At 39.9% G+C, this 21,371-nt stretch overlaps 22 non-coding genes and 10 pseudogenes across 22 annotated transcripts; all 32 read left to right on the plus strand.

The window, feature by feature from the left end:
* Window positions 1-333: 333 nt before the first annotated feature.
* Window positions 334-452, plus strand: LOC113090591 (5S ribosomal RNA). The gene has a single exon (XR_003287195.1). It is a non-coding gene; the product is annotated as a 5S ribosomal RNA (ribosomal RNA).
* Window positions 453-821: 369 nt separating this feature from the next.
* Window positions 822-940, plus strand: LOC113090546 (5S ribosomal RNA). Its single transcript, XR_003287162.1, has one exon. It is a non-coding gene; the product is annotated as a 5S ribosomal RNA (ribosomal RNA).
* A 953-nt stretch (window positions 941-1,893) lies between these two features.
* LOC113090574 (5S ribosomal RNA) lies at window positions 1,894-2,011 on the plus strand. Its single transcript, XR_003287189.1, has one exon. It is a non-coding gene; the product is annotated as a 5S ribosomal RNA (ribosomal RNA).
* Window positions 2,012-2,547: 536 nt separating this feature from the next.
* LOC113090575 (5S ribosomal RNA) lies at window positions 2,548-2,665 on the plus strand. Its single transcript, XR_003287190.1, has one exon. It is a non-coding gene; the product is annotated as a 5S ribosomal RNA (ribosomal RNA).
* Window positions 2,666-3,463: 798 nt separating this feature from the next.
* LOC113090564 (5S ribosomal RNA) lies at window positions 3,464-3,581 on the plus strand. Its single transcript, XR_003287179.1, has one exon. It is a non-coding gene; the product is annotated as a 5S ribosomal RNA (ribosomal RNA).
* Window positions 3,582-3,958: 377 nt separating this feature from the next.
* Window positions 3,959-4,077, plus strand: LOC113090553 (5S ribosomal RNA). Its single transcript, XR_003287168.1, has one exon. It is a non-coding gene; the product is annotated as a 5S ribosomal RNA (ribosomal RNA).
* Window positions 4,078-4,456: 379 nt separating this feature from the next.
* On the plus strand, window positions 4,457-4,573 carry LOC113090585 (uncharacterized; annotated as a pseudogene).
* Window positions 4,574-4,946: 373 nt separating this feature from the next.
* On the plus strand, window positions 4,947-5,065 carry LOC113090547 (5S ribosomal RNA). The gene has a single exon (XR_003287163.1). It is a non-coding gene; the product is annotated as a 5S ribosomal RNA (ribosomal RNA).
* Window positions 5,066-5,719: 654 nt separating this feature from the next.
* LOC113090584 (uncharacterized) lies at window positions 5,720-5,838 on the plus strand (annotated as a pseudogene).
* Window positions 5,839-6,211: 373 nt separating this feature from the next.
* LOC113090589 (uncharacterized) lies at window positions 6,212-6,327 on the plus strand (annotated as a pseudogene).
* Window positions 6,328-7,121: 794 nt separating this feature from the next.
* Window positions 7,122-7,237, plus strand: LOC113090582 (uncharacterized; annotated as a pseudogene).
* Window positions 7,238-7,615: 378 nt separating this feature from the next.
* On the plus strand, window positions 7,616-7,734 carry LOC113090554 (5S ribosomal RNA). The gene has a single exon (XR_003287169.1). It is a non-coding gene; the product is annotated as a 5S ribosomal RNA (ribosomal RNA).
* Window positions 7,735-8,112: 378 nt separating this feature from the next.
* LOC113090567 (5S ribosomal RNA) lies at window positions 8,113-8,231 on the plus strand. Its single transcript, XR_003287182.1, has one exon. It is a non-coding gene; the product is annotated as a 5S ribosomal RNA (ribosomal RNA).
* Window positions 8,232-8,604: 373 nt separating this feature from the next.
* LOC113090587 (uncharacterized) lies at window positions 8,605-8,722 on the plus strand (annotated as a pseudogene).
* A 654-nt stretch (window positions 8,723-9,376) lies between these two features.
* LOC113090588 (uncharacterized) lies at window positions 9,377-9,495 on the plus strand (annotated as a pseudogene).
* Window positions 9,496-9,868: 373 nt separating this feature from the next.
* Window positions 9,869-9,987, plus strand: LOC113090548 (5S ribosomal RNA). The gene has a single exon (XR_003287164.1). It is a non-coding gene; the product is annotated as a 5S ribosomal RNA (ribosomal RNA).
* Window positions 9,988-10,365: 378 nt separating this feature from the next.
* On the plus strand, window positions 10,366-10,484 carry LOC113090568 (5S ribosomal RNA). Its single transcript, XR_003287183.1, has one exon. It is a non-coding gene; the product is annotated as a 5S ribosomal RNA (ribosomal RNA).
* A 371-nt stretch (window positions 10,485-10,855) lies between these two features.
* On the plus strand, window positions 10,856-10,974 carry LOC113090566 (5S ribosomal RNA). Its single transcript, XR_003287181.1, has one exon. It is a non-coding gene; the product is annotated as a 5S ribosomal RNA (ribosomal RNA).
* A 381-nt stretch (window positions 10,975-11,355) lies between these two features.
* LOC113090570 (5S ribosomal RNA) lies at window positions 11,356-11,474 on the plus strand. The gene has a single exon (XR_003287185.1). It is a non-coding gene; the product is annotated as a 5S ribosomal RNA (ribosomal RNA).
* A 378-nt stretch (window positions 11,475-11,852) lies between these two features.
* Window positions 11,853-11,971, plus strand: LOC113090549 (5S ribosomal RNA). The gene has a single exon (XR_003287165.1). It is a non-coding gene; the product is annotated as a 5S ribosomal RNA (ribosomal RNA).
* A 663-nt stretch (window positions 11,972-12,634) lies between these two features.
* On the plus strand, window positions 12,635-12,754 carry LOC113090563 (5S ribosomal RNA). The gene has a single exon (XR_003287178.1). It is a non-coding gene; the product is annotated as a 5S ribosomal RNA (ribosomal RNA).
* Window positions 12,755-13,131: 377 nt separating this feature from the next.
* On the plus strand, window positions 13,132-13,250 carry LOC113090551 (5S ribosomal RNA). Its single transcript, XR_003287166.1, has one exon. It is a non-coding gene; the product is annotated as a 5S ribosomal RNA (ribosomal RNA).
* Window positions 13,251-14,202: 952 nt separating this feature from the next.
* Window positions 14,203-14,320, plus strand: LOC113090583 (uncharacterized; annotated as a pseudogene).
* Window positions 14,321-15,114: 794 nt separating this feature from the next.
* LOC113090558 (5S ribosomal RNA) lies at window positions 15,115-15,233 on the plus strand. The gene has a single exon (XR_003287174.1). It is a non-coding gene; the product is annotated as a 5S ribosomal RNA (ribosomal RNA).
* A 952-nt stretch (window positions 15,234-16,185) lies between these two features.
* Window positions 16,186-16,303, plus strand: LOC113090576 (5S ribosomal RNA). Its single transcript, XR_003287191.1, has one exon. It is a non-coding gene; the product is annotated as a 5S ribosomal RNA (ribosomal RNA).
* A 791-nt stretch (window positions 16,304-17,094) lies between these two features.
* On the plus strand, window positions 17,095-17,213 carry LOC113090559 (5S ribosomal RNA). Its single transcript, XR_003287175.1, has one exon. It is a non-coding gene; the product is annotated as a 5S ribosomal RNA (ribosomal RNA).
* A 377-nt stretch (window positions 17,214-17,590) lies between these two features.
* On the plus strand, window positions 17,591-17,712 carry LOC113090590 (uncharacterized; annotated as a pseudogene).
* A 378-nt stretch (window positions 17,713-18,090) lies between these two features.
* LOC113090586 (uncharacterized) lies at window positions 18,091-18,209 on the plus strand (annotated as a pseudogene).
* A 372-nt stretch (window positions 18,210-18,581) lies between these two features.
* On the plus strand, window positions 18,582-18,700 carry LOC113090580 (uncharacterized; annotated as a pseudogene).
* A 653-nt stretch (window positions 18,701-19,353) lies between these two features.
* LOC113090552 (5S ribosomal RNA) lies at window positions 19,354-19,472 on the plus strand. Its single transcript, XR_003287167.1, has one exon. It is a non-coding gene; the product is annotated as a 5S ribosomal RNA (ribosomal RNA).
* Window positions 19,473-19,846: 374 nt separating this feature from the next.
* Window positions 19,847-19,968, plus strand: LOC113090572 (5S ribosomal RNA). The gene has a single exon (XR_003287187.1). It is a non-coding gene; the product is annotated as a 5S ribosomal RNA (ribosomal RNA).
* A 938-nt stretch (window positions 19,969-20,906) lies between these two features.
* On the plus strand, window positions 20,907-21,024 carry LOC113090578 (5S ribosomal RNA). The gene has a single exon (XR_003287192.1). It is a non-coding gene; the product is annotated as a 5S ribosomal RNA (ribosomal RNA).
* The last annotated feature ends 347 nt before the right edge of the window (window positions 21,025-21,371 follow it).

Here is a 21,371-nt window from a genome sequence, read left to right on the forward strand (position 1 = left end):
GAGTCAATGCCCGATCTCTGAATCTTAGCAGGTTTAGGTCTGGTTAGCACTTTGATGAGAGACTGCCTGGGAATACCAGGTGCTTTAATCTCTTTGGAAAATTTCACGAATTATATAATAATCTTTCATTAAAAAAAAAAAAAAAAAAAAAAAAAATTTAGTCAATGCCCGATCTCTGAATCTTAGCAGGTTTAGGTCTGGTTAGCACTTTGATGAGAGACTGCCTAGGAATACCAGGTGCTTTAAGCTTTTGGGTTTTCTTTCCTACTTATATAATGTACTGGCGATTAGATTGGCTGGTCTTTAAATAGCCCTCTCTTTGCAGCAGTCTTCGCTTACGGCCATACCAACCTGGCTATGCCCGATCTCGTCTGATCTCGGAAGCTAAGCAGGTTTGGGCCTGGTTAGTACTTGGATGGGAGACCGCCTGGGAATACCAGGTGCTGTAAGCTTTTTGGACATTTTTCACTTAGTATATAATAATTTTGCCAAAAAATAGAGTCAATGCCCGATCTTGAATATTAGCAGGTTTGGGCCTGGTTAGTACATGGATGGGAGACTGCCTGGGAATACCAGGTGCTTTAATCTCTTTGGAAAATTTCACGAATTATATAATAATCTTTCATTAAAAAAAAAAAAAAAAAAAGAGTCAATGCCCGATCTCTGAATCTTAGCAGGTTTAGGTCTGGTTAGCACTTTGATGAGAGACTGCCTAGGAATACCAGGTTCTTTAAGCTTTTGGGTTTTCTTTCCTACTTATATAATGTACTGGCGATTAGATTGGCTGGTCTTTAAATAGCCCTCTCTTTGCTGCTGTCTTCGCTTACGGCCATACCAACCTGGCTATGCCCGATCTCGTCTGATCTCGGAAGCTAAGCAGGTTTGGGCCTGGTTAGTACTTGGATGGGAGACCGCCTGGGAATACCAGGTGCTGTAAGCTTTTTGGACATTTTTCACTTAGTATATAATAATTTTGCCAAAAAATAGAGTCAATGTCCGATCTCTGAATATTAGCAGGTTTGGGCCTGGTTAGTACATGGATGGGAGACTGCCTGGGAATACCAGGTGCTTTAATCTGTTTGGAAAATTTCACGAATTATATAATAATCTTTCATTAAAAAAAAAAAAAAAAAAAAAAAAAATTTAGTCAATGCCCGATCTCTGAATCTTAGCAGGTTTAGGTCTGGTTAGCACTTTGATGAGAGACTGCCTAGGAATACCAGGTGCTGTAAGCTTTTGGACATTTTTCACTTAGTATATAATAATTTTGCCAAAAAATAGAGTCAATGCCCGATCTTTGAATATTAGCAGGTTTGGGCCTGGTTAGTACTTGGATGGGAGACCGCCTGGGAATACCAGGTGCTGTAAGCTTTTTGGACATTTTTCACTTAGTATATAATAATTTTGCCAAAAAATAGAGTCGAATGCCCGATCTCTGAATATTAGCAGGTTTTGGGCCTGGTTAGTACCATGGATGGGCAGACTGCCTGGGAATACCAGGTGCTGTAAGCTTTTTGGACATTTTTCACTTAGTATATAATAATTTTGCAAAAAAATAGAGTCAATGCCCCGATCTCTGAATCTTAGCAGGTTTAGGTCTGGTTAGCACTTTGATGAGAGACTGCCTGGGAATACCAGGTGCTTTAATCTCTTTGGAAAAATTTCACGAATTATATAATAATCTTTCATTAAAAAAAAAAAAAAAAAAAAAAAAAAAAGAGTCAATGCCCGATCTCTGAATCTTAGCAGGTTTAGGTCTGGTTAGCACTTTGATGAGAGACTGCCTAGGAATACCAGGTGCTTTAAACTTTTGGGTTTTCTTTCCTACTTATATAATGTACTGGCGATTAGATTGGCTGGTCTTTAAATAGCCCTCTCTTTGCTGCTGTCTTCGCTTACGGCCATACCAACCTGGCTATGCCTGATCTCGTCTGATCTCGGAAGCTAAGCAGGTTTGGGCCTGGTTAGTACTTGGATGGGAGACAGCCTGGAATACCAGGTGCTGTAAGCTTTTTGGACATTTTTCACTTAGTATATATAATTTTGCCAAAAAATAGAGTCAATGCCCGATTTTGAAATATTAGCAGGTTTGGGCCTGGGTTAGTACATGGATGGGAGACTGCCTGGGGAATACCAGGGTGCTTTAATCTCTTTGGAAAATTTCACGAATTATATAATAATCTTTCATTAAAAAAAAAAAAAAAAAAAAAAAAAGATTCAATGCCCGATCTCTGAATCTTAGCAGGTTTAGGTCTGGTTTAGCACTTTGATGAGAGACTGCCTGGGAATACCAGGTGCTTTAATCTCTTTGGAAAATTTCAACGAATTAATATAATAATCTTTCATTAAAAAAAAAAAAAAAAAAAAAAAAGAGTCAATGCCCGATCTCTGAATCTTAGCCAGGTTTAGGTCTGGTTAGCACTTTGATGAGAGACTGCCTAGGAATACCAGGTGCTTTAAACTTTTGGGTTTTCTTTCCTACTTATATAATGTACTGGCGATTAGATTGGCTGGTCTTTAAATAGCCCTCTCTTTGCTGCTGTCTTCGCTTACGGCCATACCAACCTGGCTATGCCTGATCTCGTCTGATCTCGGAAGCTAAGCAGGTTTGGGCCTGGTTAGTACTTGGATGGGAGACAGCCTGGAATACCAGGTGCTGTAAGCTTTTTGGACATTTTTCACTTAGTATATTAATAATTTTGCCAAAAAATAGAGTCAATGCCCGATCTTTGAATATTAGCAGGTTTGGGCCTGGTTAGTACATGGATGGGAAGACTGCCTGGGAATACCAGGTGCTTTAATCTCTTTGGAAAATTTCACGAATTATATAATAATCTTTCATTAAAAAAAAAAAAAAAAAAAAAAAAGAGTCAATGCCCCGATGCTCTGAATCTTAGCAGGTTTAGGTCTGGTTAGCACTTTGATGAGAGACTGCCTAGGAATACCAGGTGCTTTAAAATCAGGAAACAGATTATTCTTCTGCACAATCTGACTTTGCTGCAGCCTGGAATTGAACTACTGGTTTTCGTCTGGTCAGAGGAGAAACTGACCCCCCCAACTGAGCCTGGTTTCTCCCAAGGTTTTTTTCTCCATTCTGTCACCGATGGAGTTTCCGTTCCTTGCCGCTGTCGCCTCTTGGCTTGCTTAGTTTGGGGTCACTTCATCTACAGCGATATCATTGACTTGATTGCAAATAAAAACAGACACTATTTCAACTGAACAGAGATGACATAACTGAATCAATGATGAACTGCCTTTAAACTATCATTTTGCATTATTGAGACACTGTTTTCCAAATGATGTTGTTCAGTGCTTTGACGCAATGTATTTTGTTTAAAGCACTATATAAATAAAGGTGATTGATTGATTGATTTAAGCTTTTGGGTTTTCTTTCCTACTTATATAATGTACTGGCGATAAGATTGGCTGTTCTTTAAATAGCCCTCTCTTTGCAGCAGTCTTCGCTTACGGCCATACCAACCTGGCGATGCCGGATCTCGTCTGATCTCGGAGCTAAGCAGGTTTGGGCCTGGTTAGTACTTGGATGGGCGACCGCCTGGGAATACCAGGTGCTGTAAGCTTTTTGGACATTTTTCAACTTAGTATATAATAATTTTGCCAAAAAATAGAGTCAATGCCCGATCTCTGAATATTAACAGGTTTGGGCCTGGTTAGTACATGGATGGGAGACTGCCTGGGAATACCAGGTGCTTTAATCTCTTTGGAAAATTTCACGAATTATATAATAATCTTTCATTAAAAAAAAAAAAAAAAAAAAAAAAAGAGTCAATGCCCGATCTCTGAATCTTAGCAGGTTTAGGTCTGGTTAGCACTTTGATGAGAGACTGCCTAGGAATACCAGGTTCTTTAAGCTTTTGGGTTTTCTTTCCTACTTATATAATGTACTGGCGATTAGATTGGCTGGTCTTTAAATAGCCCTCTCTTTGCTGCTGTCTTCGCTTACGGCCATACCAACCTGGCTATGCCCGATCTCGTCTGATCTCGGAAGCTAAGCAGGTTTGGGCCTGGTTAGTACTTGGATGGGAGACCGCCTGGGAATACCAGGTGCTGTAAGTTTTTTGGACATTTTTCCCTTAGTATATAATAATTTTGCCAAAAAATAGAGTCAATTTCCGATCTCTGAATATTAGCAGGTTTGGGCCTGGTTAGTACATGGATGGGAGACTGCCTGGGAATACCAGGTGCTTTAATCTGTTTGGAAAATTTCACGAATTATATAATAATCTTTCATTAAAAAAAAAAAAAAAAAAAAAAAAAAATTTAGTCAATGCCCGATCTCTGAATCTTAGCAGGTTTAGGTCTGGTTAGCACTTTGATGAGAGACTGCCTAGGAATACCAGGTGCTTTAAGCTTTTGGGTTTTCTTTCCTACTTATATAATGTACTGGCGATTAGATTGGCTGGTCTTTAATAGCCCTCTCTTTGCAGCAGTCTTCGCTTACGGCCATACCAACCTGGCTATGCCCGATCTCGTCTCATCTGGGAAGCTAAGCAGGTTTGGGCCTGGTTAGTACTGGATGGGAGACCGCTGGGAATACCAGGTGCTGTAAGCTTTTTGGACATTTTTCACTTAGTATATAATAATTTTGCCAAAAAATAGAGTCAATGCCCGATCTTTGAATATTAGCAGGTTTGGGCCTGGTTAGTACATGGATGGGAGACTGCCTGGGAATACCAGGTGCTTTAATCTGTTTGGAAAATTTCAACGAATTATATAATAATCTTTCATTAAAAAAAAAAAAAAAAAAAAATGAGTCTATGCCCGATCTCTGAATCTTAGCAGGTTTAGGTCTGGTTAGCACTTTGATGAGAGACTGCCTAGGAATACCAGGTGCTTTAAACTTTTGGGTTTTCTTTCCTACTTATATAATCTACTGGCGATTAGATTGGCTGGTCTTAAATAGCCCTCTCTTTGCTGCAATCTTCGCTTACGGCCATACCAACCTGGCTATGCCCGATCTCGTCTGATCTCGGAAGCTAAGCAGGTTTGGGCCTGGTTAGTACTTGGATGGGAGACCGCCTGGGAATACCAGGTGCTGTAAGCTTTTTGGACATTTTTCACTTAGTATATAATAATTTTGCCAAAAAATAGAGTCAATGCCCGATCTTTGAATATTAGCAGGTTTGGGCCTGGTTAGTACTTGGATGGGAGACCGCCTGGGAATAGCAGGTGCTGTAAGCTTTTGGACATTTTTCACTTAGTATATAATAATTTTGCCAAAAAATAGAGTCAATGCCCGATCTCTGAATATTAGCAGGTTTGGGCCTGGTTAGTACATGGATGGGAGACTGCCTGGGAATACCAGGTGCTGTAAGCTTTTTGGACATTTTTCACTTAGTATATAATAATTTGCCAAAAATAGAGTCAATGCCCGATCTCTGAATCTTAGCAGGTTTAGGTCTGGTTAGCACTTTGATGAGAGACTGCCTGGGAATACCAGGTGCTTTAATCTCTTTGGAAAATTTCACGAATTATATAATAATCTTTCATTAAAAAAAAAAAAAAAAAAAAAAAAAAATTTAGTCAATGCCCCGATCTCTGAATCTTAGCAGGTTTAGGTCTGGTTAGCACTTTGATGAGAGACTGCCTAGGAATACCAGGTGCTTTAAGCTTTTGGGTTTTCTTTCCTACTTATATAATGTACTGGGCGATTAGATTGGCTGGTCTTTAAATAGCCCTCTCTTTGCAGCAGTCTTCGCTTAACGGCCATACCAACCTGGCTATGCCCGATCTCGTCTCATCTCGGAAGCTAAGCAGGTTTGGGGCCTGGTTAGTACTGGATGGGAGACCGCCTGGGAATACCAGGTGCTGTAAGCTTTTTGGACATTTTTCACTTAGTATAATAATAATTTTGCCAAAAAATAGAGTCAATGCCCGATCTTTGAATATTAGCAGGTTTGGGCCTGGTTAGTACATGGATGGGAGACTGCCTGGAATACCAGGTGCTTTAATCTCTTTGGAAAATTTCAACGAATTATATAATAATCTTTCATTAAAAAAAAAAAAAAAAAAGAGTCAATGCCCGATCTCTGAATCTTAGCAGGTTTAGGTCTGGTTAGCACTTTGATGAGAGACTGCCTAGGAATAACCAGGTTCTTTAAAGCTTTTGGGTTTTCTTTCCTACTTATATAATGTAACTGGGCGATTAGATTGGCTGGTCTTTAAATAGCCTCTCTTTGCTGCTGTCTTCGCTTACGGCCATACAACCTGGCTATGCCCGATCTCGTCTGATCTCGAAGCTAAGCAGGTTTGGGCCTGGTTAGTAACTTGATGGGAGACCGCCTGGGAATACCAGTGCTGTAAGCTTTTTGAGACATTTTTCACTTAGTATATAATAATTTTGCCAAAAAATAGAGTCAATGTCCCGATTGAATATTAGCAGGTTTGGGCCTGGTTAGTACATGGATGGGGAGACTGCCTGGGAAACCAGGTGCTTTAATCTGTTTGGAAAATTTCACGAATTATATAATAATCTTTCATTAAAAAAAAAAAAAAAAAAAAAAAAAAAATTTAGTCAATGCCCGATCTCTGAAATCTTAGCAGGTTTAGGTCTGGTTAGCACTTTGATGAGAGACTGCCTAGGAATACCAGGTGCTGTAGCTTTTGGACATTTTTCACTTAGTATATAATAATTTTGGCCAAAAAATAGAGTCAATGCCCGATCTTTGAATATTAGCAGGTTTGGGCCTGGTTAGTACTTGGATGGGAGAACCGCCTGGGAATACCAGGTGCTGTAAGCTTTTTGGACATTTTTCACTTAGTATATAATAATTTTGCCAAAAATAGAGTCAATGCCCGATCTCTGAATATTAGCAGGTTTGGGGCCCTGGTTAGTACATGGATGGGAGACTGCCTGGGAATACCAGGTGCTGTAAGCTTTTTGGACATTTTTCACTTAGTATATAATAATTTTGCAAAAAAATAAGAGTCATGCCCGATCTCTGAATCTTAGCAGGTTTAGGTCTGGTTAGCACTTTGATGAGAGACTGCCTAGGAATACCAGGTGCTTTAAACTTTTGGGTTTTCTTTCCTACTTATACTATGTACTGGCGATTAGATTGGCTGGTCTTTAAATAGCCCCTCTCTTTGCTGCTGTCTTCGCTTACGGCCATACCAACCTGGCTATGCCTGATCTCGTCTGATCTCGGAAGCTAAGCAGGTTTGGGCCTGGTTAGTACTTGGATGGAGACAGCCTGGATACCAGGTGCTGTAAGCTTTTTTGGACATTTTTCACTTAGTATATAATAATTTTGCCAAAAAATAGAGTCAATGCCCGATCTTTGAATATTAGCAGGTTTGGGCCTGGTTAGTACATGGATGGGAGACTGCCTGGGAATACCAGGTGCTTTAATCTCCTTTGGAAAATTTCACAATTTATATATAATCTTTCATTAAAAAAAAAAAAAAAAAAAAAAAAAAGAGTCAATGCCCGATCTCTGAATCTTAGCAGGTTTAGGTCTGGTTAGCACTTTGATGAGAGACTGCCTAGGATACCAGGTTCTTTAAGCTTTTGGGTTTTCTTTCCTACTTATATAATGTACTGGCGATTAGATTGGCTGGTCTTTAAATAGCCCTCTCTTTGCTGCTGTCTTCCGCTTACGGCCATACCAACCTGGCTATGCCTGATCTCGTCTGATCTCGGAAGCTAAGCAGGTTTGGGCCTGGTTAGTACTTGGATGGGAGACCGCCTGGGAATACCAGGTGCTGTAAGCTTTTTGGACATTTTTTCCCTTAGTATATAATAATTTTGCCAAAAAAATAGAGTCAATTTCCGATCTCTGAATATTAGCAGGTTTGGGCCGGTTAGTACATGGATGGGAGACTGCCTGGGAATACCAGGTGCTTTAATCTGTTTGGAAATTTCACGAATTATATATAATCTTTCATTAAAAAAAAAAAAAAAAAAAAAAAAAATTTAGTCAATGCCCGATCTCTGAATCTTAGCAGGTTTAGGTCTGGTTAGCACTTTGATGAGAGACTGCCTAGGAATACCAGGTGCTTTAAGCTTTTGGGTTTTCTTTCCTACTTATATAATGTACTGGCGATTAGATTGGCTGGTCTTTAAATAGCCCTCTCTTTGCAGCAGTCTTCGCTTACGGCCATACCAACCTGGCTATGCCCGATCTCGTCTCATCTGGGAAGCTAAGCAGGTTTGGGCCTGGTTAGTACTTGGATGGGAGACCGCCTGGGAATACCAGGTGCTGTAAGCTTTTTGGACATTTTTCACTTAGTATATAATAATTTTTGCCAAAAAATAGAGTCAATGCCCGATCTTTGAATATTAGCAGGTTTGGGCCTGGTTAGTACATGGATGGGAGACTGCCTGGGAATACCAGGTGCTTTAATCTGTTTGGAAAATTTCACGAATTATATAATAATCTTTCATTAAAAAAAAAAAAAAAAAATTGAGTCTATGCCCGATCTCTGAATCTTAGCAGGTTTAGGTCTGGTTAGCACTTTGATGAGAGACTGCCTAGGAATACCAGGTGCTTTAAACTTTTGGGTTTTCTTTCCTACTTATATAATCTACTGGCGATTAGATTGGCTGGTCTTTAAATAGCCCTCTCTTTTGCAGCAATCTTCGCTTCGGCCATACCAACCTGCTATGCCCGATCTCGTCTGATCTCGGAACTAAGCAGGTTTGGGCCTGGTTAGTACTTGGATGGGAGAGACCGCCTGGGAATACCAGGTGCTGTAAGCTTTTTGGACATTTTTCACTTAGTATATAATAATTTTGCCAAAAAATAGAGTCAATGCCCGATCTTTGAATATTAGCAGGTTTGGGCCTGGTTAGTACTTGGATGGGAGACCGCCTGGGAATACCAGGTGCTGTAAGCTTTTTGGACATTTTTCACTTAGTATATAATAATTTTGCCAAAAAATAGAGTCAATGCCCGATCTCTGAATATTAGCAGGTTTGGGCCTGGTTAGTACATGGATGGGAGACTGCCTGGGAATACCAGGTGCTGTAAGCTTTTTGGACATTTTTCACTTAGTATATAATAATTTTGCAAAAAAATAGAGTCAATGCCCGATCTCTGAATCTTAGCAGGTTTTTAGGTCTGGTTAGCACTTTGATGAGAGACTGCCTGGGAATACCAGGTGCTTTAAATCTCTTTGGAAAATTTCACGAATTAATATAATAATCTTTCATTAAAAAAAAAAAAAAAAAAAAAAAAAAGAGTCAATGCCCGATCTCTGAATCTTAGCAGGTTTAGGTCTGGTTAGCACTTTTGATGAGAGACTGCCTAGGAATACCAGGTGCTTTAAACTTTGGTTTTCTTTCCTACTTATATAATGTATCTGGCGATTAGATTGGCTGGTCTTTAAATAGCCTCTCTTTGCTGCTGTCTTCGCTTACGGCCATACCAACCTGGCTATGCCGATCTCGTCTGATCTCGGAAGCTAAGCCAGGTTTGGGCCTGGTTAGTAACTTGGATGGGAGACAGCCTGGAATACCAGGTGCTGTAAGCTTTTTGGACATTTTTCACTTAGTATATAATAATTTTGCCAAAAAATAGAGTCAATGCCCGATCTTTGAATATTAGCAGGTTTGGGCCTGGTTAGTACATGGATGGGAGACCGCCTGGGAATACCAGGTGCTTTAATCTCTTTGGAAAATTTCACAATTTATATAATAATCTTTCATTAAAAAAAAAAAAAAAAAAAAAAAAGAGTCAATGCCCGATCTCTGAATCTTAGCAGGTTTAGGTCTGGTTAGCACTTTGATGAGAGACTGCCTAGGAATACCAGGTTCTTTAAGCTTTTGGGTTTCTTTCCTACTTATATAATGTACTGGCGATTAGATTGGCTGTCTTAAAATAGCCCTCTCTTTGCTGCTGTCTTCGCTTACGGCCATACCAACCTGGCTATGCCCGATCTCGTCTGATCTCGGAAGCTAAGCAGGTTTGGGCCTGGTTAGTACTTGGATGGGAGACCGCCTGGGAATACCAGGTGCTGTAAGCTTTTTTGGACATTTTTCCCTTAGTATATAATAATTTGCCAAAAAATAGAGTCAATTTCCGATCTCTGAATATTAGCAGGTTTGGGCCTGGTTAGTACATGGATGGGAGACTGCCTGGGAATACCAGGTGCTTTAATCTGTTTGGAAAATTTCACGAATTATATAATAATCTTTCATTAAAAAAAAAAAAAAAAAAAAAAAAAATTTAGTCAATGCCCGATCTCTGAATCTTAGCAGGTTTAGGTCTGGTTAGCACTTTGATGAGAGACTGCCTAGGAATACCAGGTGCTTTAAGCTTTTGGGTTTTCTTTCCTACTTATATAATGTACTGGCGATTAGATTGGCTGGTCTTAAATAGCCCTCTCTTTGCAGCAGTCTTCGCTTACGGCCATACCAACCTGGCTATGCCCGATCTCGTCTCATCTGGGAAGCTAAGCAGGTTTGGGCCTGGTTAGTACTTGGATGGGAGACCGCCTGGGAATACCAGGTGCTGTAAGCTTTTTGGACATTTTTCACTTAGTATATAATAATTTTGCCAAAAAAATAGAGTCAATGCCCGATCTTGAATATTAGCAGGTTTGGGCCTGGTTAGTACATGGATGGGAGACTGCCTGGGAATACCAGGTGCTTTAATCTGTTTGGAAAATTTCACGAATTATATAATAATCTTTCATTAAAAAAAAAAAAAAAAAAAATTGAGTCTATGCCGATCTCTGAATCTTAGCAGGTTTAGGTCTGGTTAGCACTTTGATGAGAGACTGCTAGGAATACCAGGTGCTTTAAACTTTTGGTTTCTTTCCTACTTATATAATCTACTGGCGATTAGATTGGCTTGGTCCTTTAAATAGCCCTCTCTTTGCTGCTGTCTTCGCTTACGGCCATACAACCTGGCTATGCCCGATCTCGTCTGATCTCGGAAGCTAAGCAGGTTTGGGCCTGGTTAGTACTTGGATGGGAGACCCGCCTGGGAATACCAGGTGCTGTAAGCTTTTTGGACATTTTTCCCCTTAGTATATAATAATTTTGGCCAAAAAATAGAGTCAATTCCGATCTCTGAATATTAGCAGGTTTGGGCCTGGTTAGTACATGGATGGGAGACTGCCTGGGAATACCAGGTGCTTTAATCTGTTTGAAAATTTCACGAATTATATAATAATCTTTCATTAAAAAAAAAAAAAAAAAAAAAAAAAAAATTTAGTCAATGCCCGATCTCTGAATCTTAGCAGGTTTAGGTCTGGTTAGCACTTTGATGAGAGACTGCCTAGGAATACCAGGTGCTTTAAGCTTTGGGTTTTCTTTCCTACTTATATAATGTACTGGCGATTAGATTGGCTTGGTCTTTAAATAGCCCTCTCTTTGCAGCAGTCTTCGCTTACGGCCATACCAACCTGGCTATGCCCGATCTCGTCTCATCTGGGAAGCTAAGCAGGTTTGGGCCTGGTTAGTACTTGGATGGGAGACCGCCTGGGAATACCAGGTGCTGTAAGCTTTTTGGACATTTTTCACTTAGTATAATAATAATTTTGCCAAAAAATAGAGTCAATGCCCGATCTTTGAATATTAGCAGGTTTTGGGCCTGGTTAGTACATGGATGGGAGACTGCCTGGGAATACCAGGTGGCTTTAATCTGTTTGGGAAAATTTCACGAATTATATAATAATCTTTCATTAAAAAAAAAAAAAAAAAAAATTGAGTCTATGCCCGATCTCTGAATCTTAGCAGGTTTAGGTCTGGTTAGCACTTTGATGAGAGACTGCCTAGGAATACCAGGTGCTTTAAACTTTTGGGTTTTCTTTCCTACTTATATAATCTACTGGCGATTAGATTGGCTGGTCTTTAAATAGCCCTGCTCTTTGCAGCAATCTTCGCTTACGGCCATACCAACCTGGCTATGCCCGATCTCGTCTGATCTCGGAAGCTAAGCAGGTTTGGGCCTGGTTAGTACTTGGATGGGAGACCGCCTGGGAATACCAGGTGCTGTAAGCTTTTTGGACATTTTTCACTTAGTATATAATAATTTTGCCAAAAAATAGAGTCAATGCCCGATCTTTGAATATTAGCAGGTTTGGGCCTGGTTAGTACTTGGATGGGAGAACCGCCTGGGAATAGCAGGTGCTGTAAGCTTTTTGGACATTTTTCACTTAGTAATATAATAATTTTGCCAAAAAATAGAGTCAATGCCCGATCTCTGAATATTAGCAGGTTTGGGCCTGGTTAGTACATGGATGGGAGACTGCCTGGGAATACCAGGTGCCTGTAAGCTTTTTTGGACATTTTTCACTTAGTATATAATAATTTTTGCCAAAAAATAGAGTCAATGCCCGATCTCTGAATCTTAGCAGGTTTAGGTCTGGTTAGCACTTTGATGAGAGACTGCCTGGGAATACCAGGTGCTTTAATCTCTTTGGAAAATTTCACGAATTATATAATAATCTTTCATTAAAAAAAAAAAAAAAAAAAAAAAAAATTTAGTCAATGCCCCGATCTCTGAATCTTAGCAGGTTTTAGGTCTGGTTAGCACTTCTGATGAGAGACTGCCTAGGAATACCGAGGTGCTTTAAGCTTTTGGGTTTTCTTTCCTACTTATATAATGTACCTGGCGATTAGATTGGCTGGTCTTTAAATAGCCCTCTCTTTGCAGCAGTCTTCGCTTACGGCCATACCAACCTGGCTTATGCCCGATCTCGTCTCATCTCGGAAGCTAAGCAGGTTTGGGCCTGGTTAGTACTTGGATGGGAGACCGCCTGGGAATACCAGGTGCTGTAAGCTTTTTGGACCTTTTTCACTTAGTATATAATAATTTTGCCAAAAAAATAGAAGTCAATGCCCGATCTTTGAATATTAGCAGGTTTGGGGCCTGGTTAGTACATGGATGGGAGACTGCCTGGGAATACCAGGTGCTTTAATCTCTTTGGAAAATTTCACGAATTATATAATAATCTTTCATTAAAAAAAAAAAAAAAAAAAAAAGAGTCAATGCCCGATCTCTGAATCTTAGCAGGTTTAGGTCTGGTTAGCACTTTGATGAGAGACTGCCTAGGAATACCAGGTTCTTTAAGCTTTTGGGTTTTCTTTCCTACCTTATATAATGTACTGGCGATTAGATTGGCTGGTCTTTAAATAGCCCTCTCTTTGCTGCTGTCTTCGCTTACGGCCATACCAACCTGGCTATGCCCGATCTCGTCTGATCTCGGAAGCTAAGCAGGTTTGGGCCTGGTTAGTACTTGGATGGGAGACCGCCTGGGAATACCAGGTGCTGTAAGCTTTTTGGACATTTTTCACTTAGTATATAATAATTTTGCCAAAAAATAGAGTCAATGTCCGATCTCTGAATATTAGCAGGTTTGGGCCTGGTTAGTACATGGATGGGAGACTGCCTGGGAATACCAGGTGCTTTAATCTGTTTGGAAAATTTCACGAATTATATAATAATCTTTCATTAAAAAAAAAAAAAAAAAAAAAAAAAAATTTAGTCAATGCCCGATCTCTGAATCTTAGCAGGTTTAGGTCTGGTTAGCACTTTGATGAGAGACTGCCTAGGAATACCAGGTGCTGTAAGCTTTTGGACATTTTTCACTTAGTATATAATAATTTTGCCAAAAATAGAGTCAATGCCCGATCTTTGAATATTAGCAGGTTTGGGCCTGGTTAGTACTTGGATGGGAGACCGCCTGGGAATACCAGGTGCTGTAGCTTTTTGGACATTTTTCACTTAAGTATATAATAATTTTGCCAAAAAATAGAGTCAATGCCCGATCTCTGAATATTAGCAGGTTTGGGCCTGGTTAGTACATGGATGGGAGACTGCCTGGGAATACCAGGTGCTGTAAGCTTTTTGGACATTTTTCACTTAGTATATAATAATTTTGCAAAAAAATAGAGTCAATGCCCCGATCTCTGAATCTTAGCAGGTTTAGGTCTGGGTTAGCACTTTGATGAGAGACTGCCTGGGAATACCAGGTGCTTTAATCTCTTTGGAAAATTTCACGAATTATATAATAATCTTTCATTAAAAAAAAAAAAAAAAAAAAAAAAAAAAAAGAGTCAATGCCCGATCTCTGAATCTTAGCAGGTTTAGGTCTGGTTAGCACTTTGATGAGAGACTGCCTAGGAATACCAGGTGCTTTAAACTTTTGGGTTTTCTTTCCTACTTATATAATGTACTGGCGATTAGATTGGCTGGTCTTTAAAATAGCCCTCTCTTTGCTGCTGTCTTCGCTTACGGCCATACCAACCTGGCTATGGCCTGATCTCGTCTGATCTCGGAAGCTAAGCAGGTTTGGGCCTGGTTAGTACTTGGATGGGAGACAGCTGGAATACCAGGTGCTGTAAGCTTTTTGGACATTTTTCACTTAGTATATAATAATTTTGCCAAAAAATAGAGTCAATGCCCGATCTTTGAATATTAGCAGGTTTGCGGCCTGGTTAGTACATTGGATGGGAGACTGCCTGGGGAATACCAGGTGCTTTAATCTCTTTGGAAAATTTCACGAATTATATAATAATCTTTCATTAAAAAAAAAAAAAAAAAAAAAAAGAGTCAATGCCCCGATCTCTGAATCTTAGCAGGTTTAGGTCTGGTTAGCACTTTTGATGAGAGACTGCCTAGGAATACCAGGTGCTTTAAAACAGGAAACAGATTATTCTTCTGCACAATCTGACTTTGCTGCAGCCTGGAATTGAACTACTGGTTTTCGTCTGGTCAGAGGAGAACTGACCCCCCAACTGAGCCTGGTTTCTCCCAAGGTTTTTTTCTCCATTCTGTCACCGATGGAGTTTCCGTTCCTTGCCGCTGTCGCCTCTGGCTTGCTTAGTTGGGGTCACTTCATCTACAGCGATATCATTGACTTGATTGCAAATAAAAACAGACACTATTTCAACTGAACAGAGATGACATAACTGAATCCAATGATGAACTGCCTTTAACTATCATTTTGCATTATTGAGACACTGTTTTCCAAATGAATGTTGTTCAGTGCTTTGACGCAATGTATTTTGTTTAAAGCACTATATAAATAAAGGTGATTGATTGATTGATTTAAGCTTTTGGGTTTTCTTAACTACTTATATAATGTACTGGCGATAAGATTGGCTGTTCTTTAAATAGCCCTCTCTTTGCAGCAGTCTTCGCTTACGGCCATACCAACCTGGCGATGCCGGATCTCGTCTGATCTCGGAAGCTAAGCAGGTTTGGGCCTGGTTAGTACTTGGATGGGCGACCGCCTGGGAATACCAGGTGCTGTAAGCTTTTTGGACATTTTTCACTTAGTATATAATAATTTTGCCAAAAAATAGAGTCAATGCCCGATCTCTGAATATTAACAGGTTTGGGCCTGGTTAGTACATGGATGGGAGACTGCCTGGGAATACCAGGTGCTTTAATCTCTTTGGAAAATTTCACGAATTATATAATAATCTTTCATTAAAAAAAAAAAAAAAAAAAAAAAAAAAAATTTAGTCAATGCCCGATCTCTGAATCTTAGCAGGTTTAGGTCTGGTTAGCACTTTGATGAGAGACTGCCTAGGAATACCAGGTGCTGTAAGCTTTTGGACATTTTTCACTTAGTATATAATAATTTTGCCAAAAAATAGAGTCAATGCCCGATCTTTGAATATTAGCAGGTTTGGGCCTGGTTAGTACTTGGATGGGAGACCGCCTGGGAATACCAGGTGCTGTAAGCTTTTTGGACATTTTTCACTTAGTATATAATAATTTTGCCAAAAAATAGAGTCAATGCCCGATCTCTGAATATTAGCAGGTTTGGGCCTGGTTAGTACATGGATGGGAGACTGCCTGGGAATACCAGGTGCTGTAAGCTTTTTGGACATTTTTCACTTAGTATATAATAATTTTGCAAAAAAATAGAGTCAATGCCCGATCTCTGAATCTTAGCAGGTTTAGGTCTGGTTAGCACTTTGATGAGAGACTGCCTGGGAATACCAGGTGCTTTAATCTCTTTGGAAAATTTCACGAATTATATAATAATCTTTCATTAAAAAAAAAAAAAAAAAAAAAAAAAAAAAAGAGTCAATGCCCGATCTCTGAATCTTAGCAGGTTTAGGTCTGGTTAGCACTTTGATGAGAGACTGCCTAGGAATACCAGGTGCTTTAAACTTTTGGGTTTTCTTTCCTACTTATATAATGTACTGGCGATTAGATTGGCTGGTCTTTAAATAGCCCTCTCTTTGCTGCTGTCTTCGCTTACGGCCATACCAACCTGGCTATGCCTGATCTCGTCTGATCTCGGAAGCTAAGCAGGTTTGGGCCTGGTTAGTACTTGGATGGGAGACAGCCTGGAATACCAGGTGCTGTAAGCTTTTTGGACATTTTTCACTTAGTATATAATAATTTTGCCAAAAAATAGAGTCAATGCCCGATCTTTGAATATTAGCAGGTTTGGGCCTGGTTAGTACATGGATGGGAGACTGCCTGGGAATACCAGGTGCTTTAATCTCTTTGGAAAATTTCACGAATTATATAATAATCTTTCATTAAAAAAAAAAAAAAAAAAAAAAAAGAGTCAATGCCCGATCTCTGAATCTTAGCAGGTTTAGGTCTGGTTAGCACTTTGATGAGAGACTGCCTAGGAATACCAGGTGCTTTAAAACAGGAAACAGATTATTCTTCTGCACAATCTGACTTTGCTGCAGCCTGGAATTGAACTACTGGTTTTCGTCTGGTCAGAGGAGAACTGACCCCCCAACTGAGCCTGGTTTCTCCCAAGGTTTTTTTCTCCATTCTGTCACCGATGGAGTTTCCCGTTCCTTGCCGCTGTCGCCTCTGGCTTGCTTAGTTGGGGTCACTTCATCTACAGCGATATCATTGACTTGATTGCAAATAAAAACAGACACTATTTCAACTGAACAGAGATGACATAACTGAATCCAATGATGAACTGCCTTTAACTATCATTTTGCATTATTGAGACACTGTTTTCCAAATGAATGTTGTTCAGTGCTTTGACGCAATGTATTTTGTTTAAAGCACTATATAAATAAAGGTGATTGATTGATTGATTTAAGCTTTTGGGTTTTCTTAACTACTTATATAATGTACTGGCGATAAGATTGGCTGTTCTTTAAATAGCCCTCTCTTTGCAGCAGTCTTCGCTTACGGCCATACCAACCTGGCGATGCCGGATCTCGTCTGATCTCGGAAGCTAAGCAGGTTTGGGCCTGGTTAGTACTTGGATGGGCGACCGCCTGGGAATACCAGGTGCTGTAAGCTTTTTGGACATTTTTCACTTAGTATATAATAATTTTGCCAAAAAATAGAGTCAATGCCCGATCTCTGAATATTAACAGGTTTGGGCCTGGTTAGTACATGGATGGGAGACTGCCTGGGAATACCAGGTGCTTTAATCTCTTTGGAAAATTTCACGAATTATATAATAATCTTTCATTAAAAAAAAAAAAAAAAAAAAAAAAAAGAGTCAATGCCCGATCTCTGAATCTTAGCAGGTTTAGGTCTGGTTAGCACTTTGATGAGAGACTGCCTAGGAATACCAGGTTCTTTAAGCTTTTGGGTTTTCTTTCCTACTTATATAATGTACTGGCGATTAGATTGGCTGGTCTTTAAATAGCCCTCTCTTTGCTGCTGTCTTCGCTTACGGGCCATACCAACCTGGCTATGCCCGATCTCGTCTGATCTCGGAAGCTAACGCAGGTTTTGGGCCTGGTTAGTACTTGATGGGGAGACCGCTGGGAAAACCAGGGTGCTGTAAGCTTTTTGGACATTTTTCCCTTAGTATATAATAATTTTGCCAAAAAATAGAGTCAATGTCCGATCTCTGAATATTAGCAGGTTTGGGCCTGGTTAGTACATGGATGGGAGACTGCCTGGGAATACCAGGTGCTTTAATCTGTTTGGAAAATTTCACGAATTATATAATAATCTTTCATTAAAAAAAAAAAAAAAAAAAAAAAAATTTAGTCAATGCCCGATCTCTGAATCTTAGCAGGTTTAGGTCTGGTTAGCACTTTGATGAGAGACTGCCTAGGAAATACCAGGTGCTTTAAGCTTTTGGTTTTCTTTCCTACTTATATAATGTACTGGCGATTAGATTGGCTGGTCTTTAAATAGCCCTCTCTTTGCAGCAGTCTTCGCTTACGGCCCATACCAACCTGGCTATGCCCGATCTCGTCTCATCTGGGAAGCTAAGCAGGTTTGGGCCTGTTAGTACTTGGATGGGAGACCGCCTGGGAATACCAGGTGCTGTAAGCTTTTTGGACATTTTTCACTTAGTATATAATAATTTTGCCAAAAAATAGAGTCAATGCCCGATCTTTGAATATTAGCAGGTTTGGGCCTGGTTAGTACATGGATGGGAGACTGCCTGGGAATACCAGGTGCTTTAATCTGTTTGGAAAATTTCACGAATTATATAATAATCTTTCATTAAAAAAAAAAAAAAAAAAATTGAGTCTATGCCCGATCTCTGAATCTTAGCAGGTTTAGGTCTGGTTAGCACTTTGATGAGAGACTGCCTAGGAATACCAGGTGCTTTAAACTTTTGGGTTTTCTTTCCTACTTATATAATCTACTGGCGATTAGATTGGCTGGTCTTTAAATAGCCCTCTCTTTGCAGCAATCTTCGCTTACGGCCATACCAACCTGGCTATGCCCGATCTCGTCTGATCTCGGAAGCTAAGCAGGTTTGGCCTGGTTAGTACTTGGGATGGGAGACCGCTGGGGAATACCAGGTGCTGTAAGCTTTTTGGACATTTTTCACTTAGTATACTAATAATTTTGCCAAAAAATAGAGTCAATGCCCGATCTTTGAATATTAGCAGGTTTGGGCCTGGTTAGTACTTGGATGGGAGACCGCCTGGGAATAGCAGGTGCTGTAAGCTTTTTGGACATTTTTCACTTAGTATATAATAATTTTGCCAAAAAATAGAGTCAATGCCCGATCTCTGAATATTAGCAGGTTTGGGCCCTGGTTAGTACATGGATGGAGACTGCCTGGGAATTACCAGGTGCTGTAAGCTTTTTGGACATTTTTCACTTAGTATATAATAATTTTGCCAAAAAATAGAGTCAATGCCCGATCTCTGAATCTTAGCAGGTTTAGGTCTGGTTAGCACTTTGATGAGAGACTGCCTGGGAATACCAGGTGCTTTAATCTCTTTGGAAAATTTCACGAATTATATAATAATCTTTCATTAAAAAAAAAAAAAAAAAAAAAAAAATTTAGTCAATGCCCGATCTCTGAATCTTAGCAGGTTTAGGTCTGGTTAGCACTTTGATGAGAGACTGCCTAGGAATACCAGGTGCTTTAAGCTTTTGGGTTTCTTTCCTACTTATATAATGTACTGGCGATTAGATTGGCTGGTCTTTAAATAGCCCTCTCTTTGCAGCAGTCTTCGCTTACGGCCATACCAACCTGGCTATGCCCGATCTCGTCTGATCTCGGAAGCTAAGCAGGTTTGGGCCTGGTTAGTACTTGGATGGGAGACCGCCTGGGAATACCAGGTGCTGTAAGCTTTTTGGACATTTTTCACTTAGTATATAATAATTTTGCCAAAAAATAGAGTCAATGCCCGATCTTTGAATATTAGCAGGTTTGGGCCTGGTTAGTACATGGATGGGAGACTGCCTGGGAATACCAGGTGCTTTAATCTCTTTGGGAAAATTTCACGAATTATATAATAATCTTTCATTAAAAAAAAAAAAAAAAAAAAGAGTCAATGCCGATCTCTGAATCTTAGCAGGTTTAGGTCTGGTTAGCACTTTGATGAGAGACTGCCTAGGAATACCAGGTTCTTTAAAGCTTTTGGGTTTTCTTTCCTACTTATATTAATGTTACTGGCGATTAGATTGGCTGGTCTTTTAAATAGCCCTCTCTTGCTGCTGTCTTCGCTTACGGCCATACCAACCTGGCTATGCCCGATCTCGTCTGATCTCGGAAGCTAAGCAGGTTTGGGCCTTGGTTTAGTACTTGGAATGGGAGACCGCCTGGGAATACCAGGTGCTGTAAGCTTTTTGGAACATTTTTCACTAGTATATAATAATTTGCCAAAAAATAGAGTCAATGTCCGATCTCTGATATTAGCAGGTTTGGGCCTGGTTAGTACATGGATGGGAGACTGCCTGGGAATACCAGGTGCTTTAATCTGTTTTGGAAAATTTCACGAATTATATAATAATCTTTCATTAAAAAAAAAAAAAAAATTTAGTCAATGCCCGATCTCTGAATCTTAGCAGGTTTAGGTCTGGTTAGCACTTTGATGAGAGACTGCCTAGGAATACCAGGTGCTGTAAGCTTTTGGGCATTTTTTCACTTAGTATATATAATTTTTGCCAAAAATAGAGTCAATGCCCGATCTTTGAATATTAGCAGGTTTGGGCCTGGTTAGTACTTGGATGGGAGACCGCCTGGGAATACCAGGTGCTGTAAGCTTTTTGGACATTTTCACTTAGTATATAATAATTTTGCCAAAAAATAGAGTCAATGCCCGATCTCTGAATATTAGCAGGTTTGGGCCTGGTTAGTACATGGATGGGAGACTGCCTGGGAATACCAGGTGCTGTAGCTTTTTGGACATTTTTCACTTAGTATATAATAATTTTGCCAAAAAATAGAGTCAATGCCCGATCTCTGAATCTTAGCAGGTTTAGGTCTGGTTAGCACTTGGATGAGAGACTGCCTGGGAATACCAGGTGCTTTAATCTCTTTGGAAAATTTTCACGAATTATATAATAATCTTTCATTAAAAAAAAAAAAAAAAAAAAAAAAAAAAAAAGAGTAGTCAATGCCCGATCTCTGAATCTTAGCAGGTTTAGGTCTGGTTAGCACTTTGATGAGAGACTGCCTAGGAATACAGGTGCTTTAAACTTTTGGGTTTCTTTCCTACTTATTAATGTACTGGCGATTAGATTGGCTGGTCTTTAAATAGCCCTCTCTTTGCTGCTGTCTTCGCTTACGGCCATACCAACCTGGCTATGCCTGATCTCGTCTGATCTCGGAAGCTAAGCAGGTTTGGGCCTGGTTAGTACTTGGATGGGAGACAGCCTGGAATACCAGGTGCTGTAAGCTTTTTGGACATTTTTCACTTAGTATATAATAATTTTGCCAAAAAATAGAGTCAATGCCCGATCTCTGAATCTTAGCAGGTTTAGGTCTGGTTAGCACTTTGATGAGAGACTGCCTAGGAATACCAGGTGCTTTTAAAACAGGAAACAGATTATCTTCTGCACAATCTGACTTTGCTGCAGCCTGGATTGAACTACTGGTTTTCGTCTGGTCAGAGGAGAACTGACCCCACAATGAGCCTGGTTTCTCCCCAAGGTTTTTTTCTCCATTCTGTCACCGATGGAGTTTCCGTTCCTTGCCGTGTCGCCTCTGGCTTGCTTAGTTGGGTCACTTCATCTACAGCGATATCA

The sequence above is a fragment of the Carassius auratus genome, unplaced genomic scaffold, assembly GCF_003368295.1.
Source record: "Carassius auratus strain Wakin unplaced genomic scaffold, ASM336829v1 scaf_tig00056593, whole genome shotgun sequence".
Taxonomy (NCBI): domain Eukaryota; kingdom Metazoa; phylum Chordata; class Actinopteri; order Cypriniformes; family Cyprinidae; genus Carassius; species Carassius auratus.